Raw genomic sequence first — 12685 nt, forward strand, 5'->3', positions numbered from 1 at the left:
TCTTCAGTGACAGGAAAAGCAGCAGATCATGCCACTAATGTGGCCACATACCACCACATGGGAGTCACAGCACAGCACTGCTGTTCCAGAAACTCCTTTCATTTGCTGTTGCGCTGCAGATAATAACCCCAATAGATTCATTACAAACAAGATTTACTAAAAGAGGGATAGAAAATTACAGACACCCAAAGAATCTTCTTACAGGTCACAGTGAATTAGAGACCTATATAATGCTCCCTCAGCTATAACAGAAAAGCAAGAAACCCTGCTAAATGTTTTAAAACCAGCAAAAAGTGCACGTGCATTTATTTTAAACATAGTTCATGCTATGTTTATGTTCACCTTACCATCTGCTCGTAACAGTCCTTCTTTCTGCATACAGGCCCTAGAGATTAGCATGATTTCCCTCTCCAATAACCAACTCCTCTCTGGAAAGAGGGACTCCTTTTGTTTTTGTCAGTTCTTGGGCTGCTGCCCTTCTAGACAAAACCAGTCCAATAGTCTCAGCAGGAAATCACGCCAGTGCTCTTGGAGTCAGTTGGTCTCCTATTATCCTATTCCTGTGGAATGGCTTATCTTGAGTCATTGTTTCCTTACAGCCTCTTTTTAGACTTAATCAATGTACTCATACAGTGACTACCCTACAATAAGGTCAGCAGTGTATTTATACATTATTATGGCCCACTCAACATCCATCACAATAGTTAACTTGTCTGATTTCTGTCATTGTAGAGATGGGCCTTAGGCCCATAATTTCTTGGCTGAACTCAAAAATATCTTTTAGAAAGATACCCAAAGCTTAAATAATATTTGGAAAATATGATCAAATACTTCATAAAAACAAATGTGTAATGAGGCAAAGAAATACAACCAGAAGAAGATGAAAGACTGGGCAGCCTTTTTCTTCAAGAGATGGTAACGTGATATTTGAGACAATAAATAATATTAGAAAACAATTTTGACAACAAAGTAATAAAAAGGATTAGGAAGAATACCCTGGAGATTGTCTTAGTTCTATCTGGTTTCAACATCAATTTATGATTGCACTATTATTACTCACGCCTGTCCTAAAGCTGCCCCCTCCAAGTAAGTTGCAGTTCTGTGTAACCTGGTAATCCACCACATCCCCTCCCTGATGATTAAATAGCTTAAAGACATTTATTTAGTCTCTGTAGATTTCAAGATGGAAGTTTTTTTCCTCAAATACTCAAGGCTTGTAGGTACAGAAGGTTCAAGCTTTGTTCCATACACTGGCCTGAAATATCATTGGCCAAGGACACCCTCAGAATGCAATCACCAGTGGAATGGGAAGCCCTAAAATGAGGAGGGACAAGATGAAGCTGCTTATATTGACAGTTCTTTAATTCAGGTCACTGTTTATTGTCCTTGCAATAAAGGCCTGAAAGATAAAGAAGAAAAAAAGAGGGGGAAGGCAGGCAAAAGACAGCAACCTTTGGCCTGGTTTGCCAGCTTCATCCAGACTAAGTAGATAAAGAATATTTAGTGGGAGAGTCCACCCTCAGCTGCAGTTAAATGTACTAAGTGGTGAGCTGTTAGTATTTCAGTAAAATTAAGGTAATATTAATCCAAAAGCCAAAGAAGATTTCAAAGTCTGTCAGAGATAGGAAAGATCCTTTATTGTACATAGATATTTCTCCAGCTTTGTGCTTTCTGGAGCACCTAGCTCCCGAGATGTAAGGCTGGTTTATTTGCCAGCAGTAAGATGGCCTTCAATCTGGTCTGGCAGCCATGGAAACACAGCAAGAACAAGCACCCTCCTCCCTTAGGTCATATGAAGGAGGTAGACACCACCTCTGAGAGCCACGAACTGAAAAGCCCCATCCTAAACTTAGTGGGTGGAAGGAGTGATCCAAAGTCAGCAGGTTGTTACCAACTTGGTAATAATAAGTATGTTTTGGGCAGTCAGTGTGGTCAAAGGTATGTGAGACAGAGTAAGGATTCCCAGTCTGGTGGTTTGAGGTGCTGATTTTCTGTTTGGATGGTTTTGAGTGAGTGTGCAGATAGAACGAAAGGTACAAAAGCAATCAGCTTATGAGCCAGCTTATTAAACCCTGCCCCCAAAACCAGATGCAGACTGAGTTGCCTAGCATGCCCAGAAGCCCAGGAATCCACTTTCTCTCAAACATTTCAAAATGCAGTTAAGTGTTCACTCAAAAAAAAAAAAAAAAAATCAGAAATGGAAAGGGATTTCAAAGCAAGCAGTAGAGTCAAGAGAGAGCATGTAGCCTGGCAAGAAGCCAGAGTACGCGCCATGCTCCGAGCGAGCGATCGAGGTGCCCGTGTGAGCTGGCTGGCCTCCCACCTGCTGCACCTATGTCCCCACGAGAAGAAGTTGCTTTCTTCCAGTTGAAGGCAAGACACGCCAACTAGCTCTGCCAGCACCCACAGGTTAGGAAAGAGTAAGAGAAAGGAGGGAGGAAGGGAGCAATGAAAGCCAGCAGATGGCAGAAGGAGGGATGAGAGCAGGAGATCCTGAGTTCGCTTAGGTAATGAGCGATGGGGCTTGGGAGCATGCAGTGGTCTGGAAGCATGTTGGCTGCTGGCCGCTGTGCTCCCTGCCCTCTGTGACTGTAGTTCAGCTGAACAATGCAGGTCTTGATTCAGACTTCTTGTCTGAGGGCTGTCAAGCAAGGAGCGTACACCTGACCCAGTTCTTCCTCGGTGAAAATCAAAGAAGAGGGGAAGCAGCCACAGTGCCTACAGCAATCACGGGTCACTGGATTCAATGGGAGCAGGATTCCAGCCACCATTTTACAGACATTTCAGAGTAGATTACAATGTTTTCTTAGGGTTTCCTTAGGTGGCCAGAAAAAGATGTCCAAAGACATTTCCAAATTAATAGGAAAAGGACTTGTAGGATTCTAGATTTCTAGGAGGAGCCTTTCTAGATTAATCTAATTTACCCAAAATTGCTAGATCCCTACATCATGAGAAGAAAACTTCCAAAATGCTTGTTCCATCCCTTTTGTAGATTATTTATGAATAAAAGGATTACCAATGGCATAAGAACACTAACGAGGAGTGTTATTGAAGCACTGTTATGAGCAAGTGATAAAGATAAAACCATTCTGGATTACATGTGAAATACCCTAAATGAAACTCTACAATTTGAATGAGGTAGGTATAGAGCTCAAACATGAGGACTTCACCTTACCTGGAGTTCCCTGGACAGAGGCATGAGATCAGCGCCCTTCCCTAGTACACACGAATTTCTGCATGGGCAGACCTCAGCTATACCCAGCAGGCTGGGTCCGACAGGGTGCTTTCTCGTTCAGTCCACAGAAGCAAAGCTTTACCTCGGTGATAAGCTCTGCAGTGGCATTTTTCAAGTGAAGGCAAGAGCATCAAGCTTCAATCGGCTGCATCAGCACAGGGCAGCCCTAACTTGTACAAGAGGAGAAACTTGTTTTTAGCATGATTTTAACCATGCCTTCTTCTGTCAGGAAGTAAGGACCATTAAAACAATTACACCATTCTGTGAGGACACACGGATACTCTATGCATCTTTTAAGCTTTTACTTCTCTAATTCACCTTCTCCTCAAGTCAAGAGAGTCACAAAATTTATGAATCTAACTGGCAGGCTTGCAAATGGCCTGAAAAACTGGCTAGTTACAATGTTTATGACAGACAGTATGTATGTGGAGTCACAGTCAGGAAAAAGTGCACTGTGATTACTGACATTTTTACAATTTTACATTTTGCCCAATAAATCTCATAGTAGATAAGTATGGGAATTTGTTCAAGAACCTTGCCATGTTCGTTATTTACAGCCATGATTTTTTTGGATGTCCGCTGTAACTGAATTCCTGTTTGCCCCTATAACTCTCTAACACTTTCTAACTTGTGAACATTTTAATGACAGATAAAATATATTAAATTACTGTGACCATAACAAGCTTATGTATGCAGGGAGAATAGCTCTACATAATATTATTTTTGGTATTTAAGTCTGAAAATTTTGAAAGAGGAAAAAAGTAACACTGAAATGTTAGAAAGAAAACTGTGAATGAAAACTTAAAGTTCTGTGAGAGCTGTCGATTAGATAATCAGGTTTCTTGAATTTAAAATGAGGAAAGGAGGTAAATTTTGCTAAAAGCTCATCTATTTTTAGTGGTAAGGTGAAATCTGTAACGTGATAAATGTCAAATGAAGAAAAGATGATGATAGAAACAGAAATGATGACTGGCAGACCTATGCATGTTAAGAAGAAATTTGCATATACTAGACATTAATCCTTGTAATAGGGTAGCTCATTAGCAGTAAAACTGTTAATGTAGGAATGTTGATGGAGAAAAGACAGAAGCATGGCATTAGTACTTTTGTTCTGCATTTGGAAAGAAGCAGAATGAGTTACAATTTTCATAAGACAAAAGTAAGTTTCTAACCACTCTGCTAATCAGTACTCATTAAGAGATAAACGAGGAAAAAATCATGAGGCCTTGTCTTGGTTTTGGCTGGGATTAAACCATGACAAGGCCTAAATATCCTGAATGCAAAAGTCCTGAAATTTTTTGCTGGGGGATCTTTAGTTGAGGGGAATTAACTTTTAATAATACTTCAAATACCAGCAGGATTCCAGAATACAAACACTGTACAGGAGTCACGGAGGGTGATAACCTGGCGGACTACAGCATGTTCCTGTTAATCCCCCACAAAATAAATGGAAAAATGAATTTGGTATTGACCCAACTGGAGGTATTCAAGGACAGTGATATAATCAACGTGTGCTTTTTTGTAGGAAATAAATTCATTTAAACAAACTACAGATCATTACTTTTTGAGAAAACAATAAAAGTAATGAAACAGATATAATCTATATTAGGCATTCTGGAAGGCATTTAACTCTTTTAAATACATTCCATTTCATTTTAATGCAAATGAATGTTATAAAGCATGAACAGAGCACTTCAAATGCATTAAGAACTGGTTTTCTGATGTGCCATGTTCCAACTGACTAGGATATCAATGCAGCAGTGCTTGCCACATTAGTGGCAAAGTGAACACATGGATGTACATGTGAGAGCAAAGCACTAAAATAGCAGAGCTGTATCCACGACCAGTGGTACCTAAAGCCACCATCCTACCTCCTTCACATGTGGGCCCTGCAATACACCCTACTACATCAGGTGAAGGTGCTGTTGTAACCTGCAAGCGGACTGAACCACACCGTCACTGCTCCACATCCCATAACTGTTTTCCTAGGCTCTTCCAGCACAAGGAGGGCAGCCACAGTTACTTGATTTTCAGCTATCATGCAAAGCAAATGAATTATTAATTTTTTTAACTCCTCTAAGCAAGAACTGTCTCAGTCTTACTTACATACAGTGCCAAGCCCCATGTGCCATTGATGCCTGTTTACAAAGGTGTTTTTATGCCTGCAGATCATCTGCTGGCACATGTTAAGAGGTTGAGTAGGTGCAAAGAACAATATTAATTTATGCTAAGTGATGATTACCTGTTCTAAGCTGGACTTGTCATGCTCTAAAGGCACTAGTTAAGCTCTTCAGGCACATTCTCTGCTTTCCTCAGGTTTTTGAGAGCTGCTCACATGGACCCACAGCAAAATCAGGTCACCTGCTTATCTGTGGCCAAAATATGATCTGCAGCATAAACAAAGAGAATGCTACTCACTTAATAACAGCTACCTTTCAGCTTAATAAGGCCTTGTCTATGCACTTTAGCTGGTCTCTACTGGCTGCTCCTCCAGGTGATATCTGGATGATTTGAGATGTCCTGCCACCTCTGTGAGGTGTGGCAACAGCTCTGCTTTTCAGAAGCCTCCTTGATGAGAATTAATCAAACATGCAGTATACTGTGGTGTGAAATCACCCACAGTCCCTGGGAGAGATTTCAGGACTTTCTTCTAGAGTTAATAGGTTTGGTCAGGCTGGGTTTGGTTTGTTTGTTTTTTCATTTCAGCTGTGCTGTGTGAACATCTGGGCAAACAATTTTGTACTCGAATAGTCATTGGCATATTGTATGGAAATGCAACTGGTCTACAATTAAATACTAAACCCCTTGTTTATGCACACAATGAAATCGTAGAAGTTGCAACTGCTCCAGCTGACAGGTCAGCAGTAATCAGTCCATTATAATCCAAAAGACATACATTTTAGATGGCAGGGATATTTTGTGGCCTCATACACAAGCTTTAAAACTTCAGAAGTGACAAATAGAGAATACTATCATCATTAAAAAAAAGTCTCCAAAGTCTCATGGTCTACTTCAACTCCGATTACCCTCTGGGCATAACTATATTCATGAGGTTTATCACAGCCAGAAACTTCAGCCAAAAGTTCTTTCCAAAGCTGTGGATAATGTCATTTCTGCCAAGTGTAAGTAAAGACTTTGAAAACACATGCCACAAGGCAGTTATCTTGCAACCACAGTTCTCTCAATTGAGAGACCTGAATTGGTTGGTTCCAACATTTAAAATGTTGCTGCTCTTAAGGATCATGTATTTTTTAAGGAGTCATTTGCTGTGATGTACTACAAAGTCAAAATATCTCAGAAAAGGATCTATAGTGGAAAATCCACTTAAGAATAATTTAGGCTTTAATGATAGCCAGAAATTTTCTTACATCGGTGCACTCAAGACTGCATTCACATTTTATAATGGGAACAAGCAAAAGTTGACTCTTTTCCTTATTGCTGTAGTGAAGTGTCATTTTATACTGTAGTCATACTCTGTACAAGCATCCTTCAGTCTGATTCAACATTGGGCTCTTGATGAGTAACCATGACTAGATGTTATATAAACAATTATGTATCTAATGGCACTACGGTCCACTCTGAAATGCATTTAGAGCTCCAAACTGTAGATTTCTAATGTGGTTCAAAGCAAAAGGAAGAAGTTATCTTCTTCGTCAGTTTGTGCTGTGAGGTTAAATTTCAGCTTAAACCTGTAGCTCATAAAATTGTAAGAAAATCTTACGCTATCAGGATAAGGGAGTAGTAATTGAAACTCAAATTCTGTTTTCTGCTTATCTGCCAAGTCAACAGAGCTGAGTAGATATAATTGCCTACAAAATTTAATCCATCACCTATTCAAAAATTTTACATCCATTTATGTAGTCCAAAAACATGATGTCAGAACAATCTGTTTTAAACTCCCTTTTTCTGAGTTCTTGAACTCTTACCACGAGTATGGGTATTAACGGTAGCATCTTACACTCTTTTTGAAGCACTAGTGTTACCTAGAGTTTGGCTTACTTGATTTTGCTATTGGATTGCAACAGCTGCAGTCTAGTGAACATAGATTTCTAAATTTGACCTTTTTTTTTCTATTTCTGTTTCTCTAGGTCTCATATTCCCAGTGAAGATATGCCAATAAGCAAACTGTAGATAATAAATAATTATTCCTTTACATGAGTAATTCATATTCCATTATGTCCTTGGATTGGCTTTCCAATGTATCACCTCTGCAACTTGGCAGAAAGTGAATTTTTTGTCACATTAATACCTTTGTGGTATTAGAATGGTCTCAGAGTCTTAATTAGCACAAAGAAAGTAAAAAACTTCAAACCTTTTGAAAATGAAAATCTTATTTTTAATTTTTTTTCCCAGATTCTTAATACTTTATTTTATATTTATCAAAATTTCAAAACTAACCTATTTTTTGAACTTTAAAAACATGGGTTTTGTTTGAAAAAATAGAAACCGATTTTAAAAAATATCTTCCCCCCCGCCCCTCCCCAAGAGGGTCCCCAAGACTGACCACCTTTCCAAACAGCACTGGTTTTAGTTTCCTCATCAAGAAATTCCAAATCAGTTCTGGTTACTTTAGTTTCCCAGGCTGGGTTCCATAATGTCTGTGTTGTCCCCTCCTCTGCCCCTCCCCCCTGTTTTTTAATTCTCTGCCCTCTGAGTTTTCTGATGACTTTTACATTCAAGTTCTCTTTTTCAGAGTCTCTAGATTTTGATCATAGAGCCTAGTCAGAAAATTTTCTGCATGAAATAGAAAAGAACATAAGTTTGTTTATCTCCCTCACTTGCTAGTAGTAATTTCTGTATTAAATATTAAGCTGACAGTAGAAAATGAGTATTTCAACCCAGTGGTCCTGTACATGATTATTTATTTCTGGATCCCAGGAAGGAAGCACAGAAGGGGAGCACAGTGGTATTAGTTGGGAAATGGTGGGTTGTCAGGGTTCTGCTCCGAGGAGTCTGTGCTTACTCCTGGGTCAGCACCCTGGCGTCAGAGACCACACAAGGAAATTTATAGATTGTGTGCAATGAATTCCTGGAACCCAGTGCCAAAAAAAGTTAACAGAAACAAAAACATAGGACAATAAGCAACTGGAACCTTTAAGCTGATCAAAGCAAAAGCCAACCGCTACCTACCTGGAGTCAGAAATATTTCCAAGGACTTCTATTCTCTGTGTACTCTGACTTTGCGAGAAAACTACCCCTGAATACTGTAAAGACGGCAATGCTGTCAGGAAGAATATACCTTCTGAAAAGAATTTTTAGAGTTCCCTGCAAATTGTGGTACTAATATATACAGAAAACGTATACATTCTCTGCATTGCAGTAAGCCAGCTTTCTCTCCACAATTACACCCTTTTCACTTCCAAGGAGAAAGTTAAGCTGCTAACAGTCTGACTGGGGAGACCACAGAGCTATTTGACTCTCATCTTCCTATTTCCTCTGATCAGTTTTGGCAGCTAAGGATGAATTGCATTAAACTTTGCCTGTATCTGCTGACCCAAACAGTTTATTAAGAGAGAATAACTCCATCAGGGTGGACAAAGAGTGACTGAAAAAGGAGAAAACAAACCCAAGTTTAACCAAAGCTTCTGTCAGTGATATTTGTGAGATCCCTGGCTACAAGGGGAGTGACCAACTGCACGTTTCATTGAGCTTTCAGTACCACTGACATAATGCTACACTAATTTCTGCTTGTTTAGGGGAGATACACATTTGTGAAACCCTCCCAGCTAATGACTGAAATACTCCTTAACAAGGTCTTGTGCAACACAAAGCACAGTACAGCCATCTCCACAATATTCAACTCCCCTTGAGATGAGAGGGCTCTGTGCTGTCTTGCTGGGGTTAAAAGACTCTGGCATCTTGTCTGCAGCCTCAAACTTGTTCTGATTATTGCCCTCATCAACTCTAGCAGCACCCTCACCAATAATTTTAGACATCCTAAGGGTATAAAAAGTTACTTGAAGAAGCCCTAAGGCTATTTGATGTGGGGGAAAAAAAAGAGAAGAGTATCCTTTACCAAGGAGACCTACTGGTCATTTCTGTGCCTGCTGCTGCTTCGATACAAATGTTGAAAACAGGAGAGCAACAGGCCAGAAAGCTGATGATGTTCACTCCAGCAAGAGTCCTGTACATCAACCCCAGAGGCTGAGGAATGCACACTCCTTCTGCCAAAGACAGAGGTGCAACACTGTTGTAGTCAGAGTCCAACTCAGTCAGCCTCACACGGGGCACCAATTGTTACAGCACAAGCAAACTATCAGGCTGCAACAAGGCTTTTACCATCAGAGTCTACTGTTCCTGCTGTTTCTCCTTCCTTCAGAGGACAGACGACACTACTCCTCCTCCACCCAGCCCCCCTCCCCCACACTCCTCAGGGCTATTTAACCACTTAGCAGGAAGGAGCTACAGCTGCACATCATCCATGTCAATCAACCCACTGCCTTCGAGGCAAGGCCACAGCTGCATGTTCTCAATGCTGATCAACCCACGGCCTTCATTCCTCTATACAATATCAGCTGAACCACAGCTTACCCTGTGTACCACAGTCAGGATTTGACTATAGCCCAGGGGTCCTCAAACTACAGCCTGTGGGCTGGATACGGCCCCCCAGGGTCCTCAATCCAGCCCACGGTATTTACAGACCCCCCCGCCGGGGGTTGGGGGGGAAACCAAGCAGCCGCAGATGGCTGCCTGCCACTGCATCTGTGTGCCGGCCCCTGGTTAAACAGTTTGAGGACCCCTGGTATAGCCCAACAAGAGGTGATGTCCTTGCTGCCATGGACTGAAGTAATTTGTGATGTTCTGAAGGCAGCATGGCCCAGAATAGCTTCTTTCTGTGATGTTTGCCTCATTTATGTTGCATTTATATTTTTGGTGCTCATTGCAAAAAAATAAATCTTGGCAGTTTTCAAACTCTTTAAAAACAGATTTTAGATAGCCTGCTTAAGGCAAATCCATTTAACAGTTGGGAAATGTATGATGTCCCCTTTCTTGTCCTCTCTGTTTGTACGTATTGCCCTTCTCTCCTTATGGTCACACAGGTCATAATCCATCCCCTTCTTGTTTTCATGTAGATTAATTAATACACAACTTCTCTAAAGTCAGCCTTTCTACCTTGCACATTCAACTAAACATCCCCCCTCCTTCAAACTTACTACTGCATCTGGGCTTACTGTTGCTGCTAAAATGAGCTCTTCAGTTTTCTTTGCTGGATTCACCTGATATCAAAACAAGAATCTTGTCATTAAGGCTTCCCCTCACTTACTTTTACCCTGTACTGCTGATTTGGGTCTTGCCATTGGCTTTCCTTTTTGTTACCCAAATCCTCACCCCGCAGTGTCCTTTCTGCAGGGAGGACCCCTCTCTGATGGAGTCTCAGTTTTCACATGTGCCTCAGTGCTCCCTCTTACTGGGATCTTGTGAACTTCTGATGTCTAAACATGTAAGAAGTTGTGACTGTAGAAGTGAACACTGTGTAAGAAACAGGTGAAAAACTGGTGCTCATTCTTCAGGAGATCCATATCCCAGTGTACCAGGTCTTCTGCTTCATTGCTGGTTGGAGAGCTCATGCTCTGAAAGATGCAAAGAGCAAGAAGCCTTGCTACTTTTTCACACTGTCCATCTCCCTTACCAATAAACGCTTTCCACAAGTAAAACCACTCATAACCATCTCATTGCCTTTCCACCTTGCAAAAATATGTTCAGAAGTCAAAACAAAAAGATACCAGATTACAAAATCTACTTGCATATTCAAAAATCCACTTGTGAAATGCCATAAGCATAAATATGCACACAGATGCACTCTCCACAAACAATTTCTATAATGTTGGTGAGAGTTATTATAAAATCTGAATATTTATCTTTTACGTACTTTAATGTAAAACCCACTCTCAGATTAACTAATATCAAGTAATTAGAACTTTATGAATACCCCGATTACCTTTAGAAAGATTTGTAGGATATTTTTGAATAATAAGCAATTAACACATCATTCTATATGCAACCAAATTATTCCCACCATAGGAAAGAAACCCAAACCTAAAGATGGTGTAAGTTAACATTGCGTGGAGGATGCAGGTTTGGAGAAGGAGCTATTACATTAAGCAAAATTGCATGGCAAGAAACTTCTTACACCAGTAGTTCTTAAGACCAGCCTTGAACTTAACCAAGTTTCTAGTAACTCATCTACCCTTGTCTGTCTGTAAAGATGTGGTAAAGAATTTTGTAACAATGATAGAGTTTCTACTAAAATTTGATTTTACTATGAGGAAATTTAATAGTTGTCATGTTCCATAGTAAAAAAAACCAACACACCAACCAATATTGCATTTGACTGTTCCAGGTTGTTTTGTTTTCAGACTTTACAGTGTTTTGGCTTCTAAAAAGATGTAGAACTTCCAGACTATATAATTTTGGATGCTAGCTGTGTTTCATCCCACATGCTTGTAATCTGAACACATTTCAGATAATTTCTCTGGAAGCAAGGATTCACTCTTGGTTTTCAGGCTATAGTGTGCTATCTGTTCTTGAAAGAGAACTCCCTAGTGAAACTGATGAGGTTAAAATGATTTAGGGCCTTTTTGTCAGAGAAACAGTTCCATTTTCCATCAAGTTTAACATTGCAATAGTTATCTTTGGGGGCTTGATTCAACCTCACTCAAGTCCATCAGGCTCTTTTCATTGCTCACAGAGCCAACAGCATCAAATTTTCATTTGGCTTTAGTCACTACTGCCTGATATTCAATATACTTTATCATCATACTCACAGCTAGCTTTATATAGGTCATCAGTGTCGATACTGTGATTATTTAGACTGTTATTTATTAAGCCATATAGCTATTGTTCCCTATAATTAACGCAGTATACTTGGGAGGTGTTGCAGAAAAGCCTATGTGGAGGCAGTCTAGTTCGTGTTCAAATAGGTATCTTAGCATTTCTTAAGAAGTTTCTTTCTTTCTTGACTTTGCTATGAGGTCAATAATTTTCCGTAAGTTTATGTGGGGAAAAAGTTTGTTGAAACGATACCCAGGGCCTCTTTTTAACAATAATTTTCCTTTGCTTTATCTTGCCAAGATTATTTAAGCCTCTGAGTGCATAGTTATAGGAAGTTTGGACAAGGATGGAAGAAGGATTCATTTTTTTGAGGTCTCGTTCAAGAGTCTGAATATTTCATTGCTTTATTAAAAAGGAGAATTTTCACCCTGCTGTAACTTTTGGATACCTGCAAGAAATGTGTTTTCACAGGTTACTCCAAGGTTTTTAGTACAAACACTTACATACAACAGGCAGTCATGGCATGTGCCTTTGTGGCGATGGACACACTCCAGAGCCTTTGGCACCTGTCGGTCCCTCACCTGAGCCCTGCCTGCCTGTGGAAGGGCTTTGTGCTCCCTGTACCAGGGAGAAGATTTCAAATCACTTCTGTTAATCAAACGTGGGGCTCTTTCAAGA

The sequence above is a fragment of the Falco punctatus genome (assembly GCF_963210335.1).
Source record: "Falco punctatus genome assembly, chromosome: 3".
Taxonomy (NCBI): Eukaryota; Metazoa; Chordata; class Aves; order Falconiformes; family Falconidae; genus Falco; species Falco punctatus.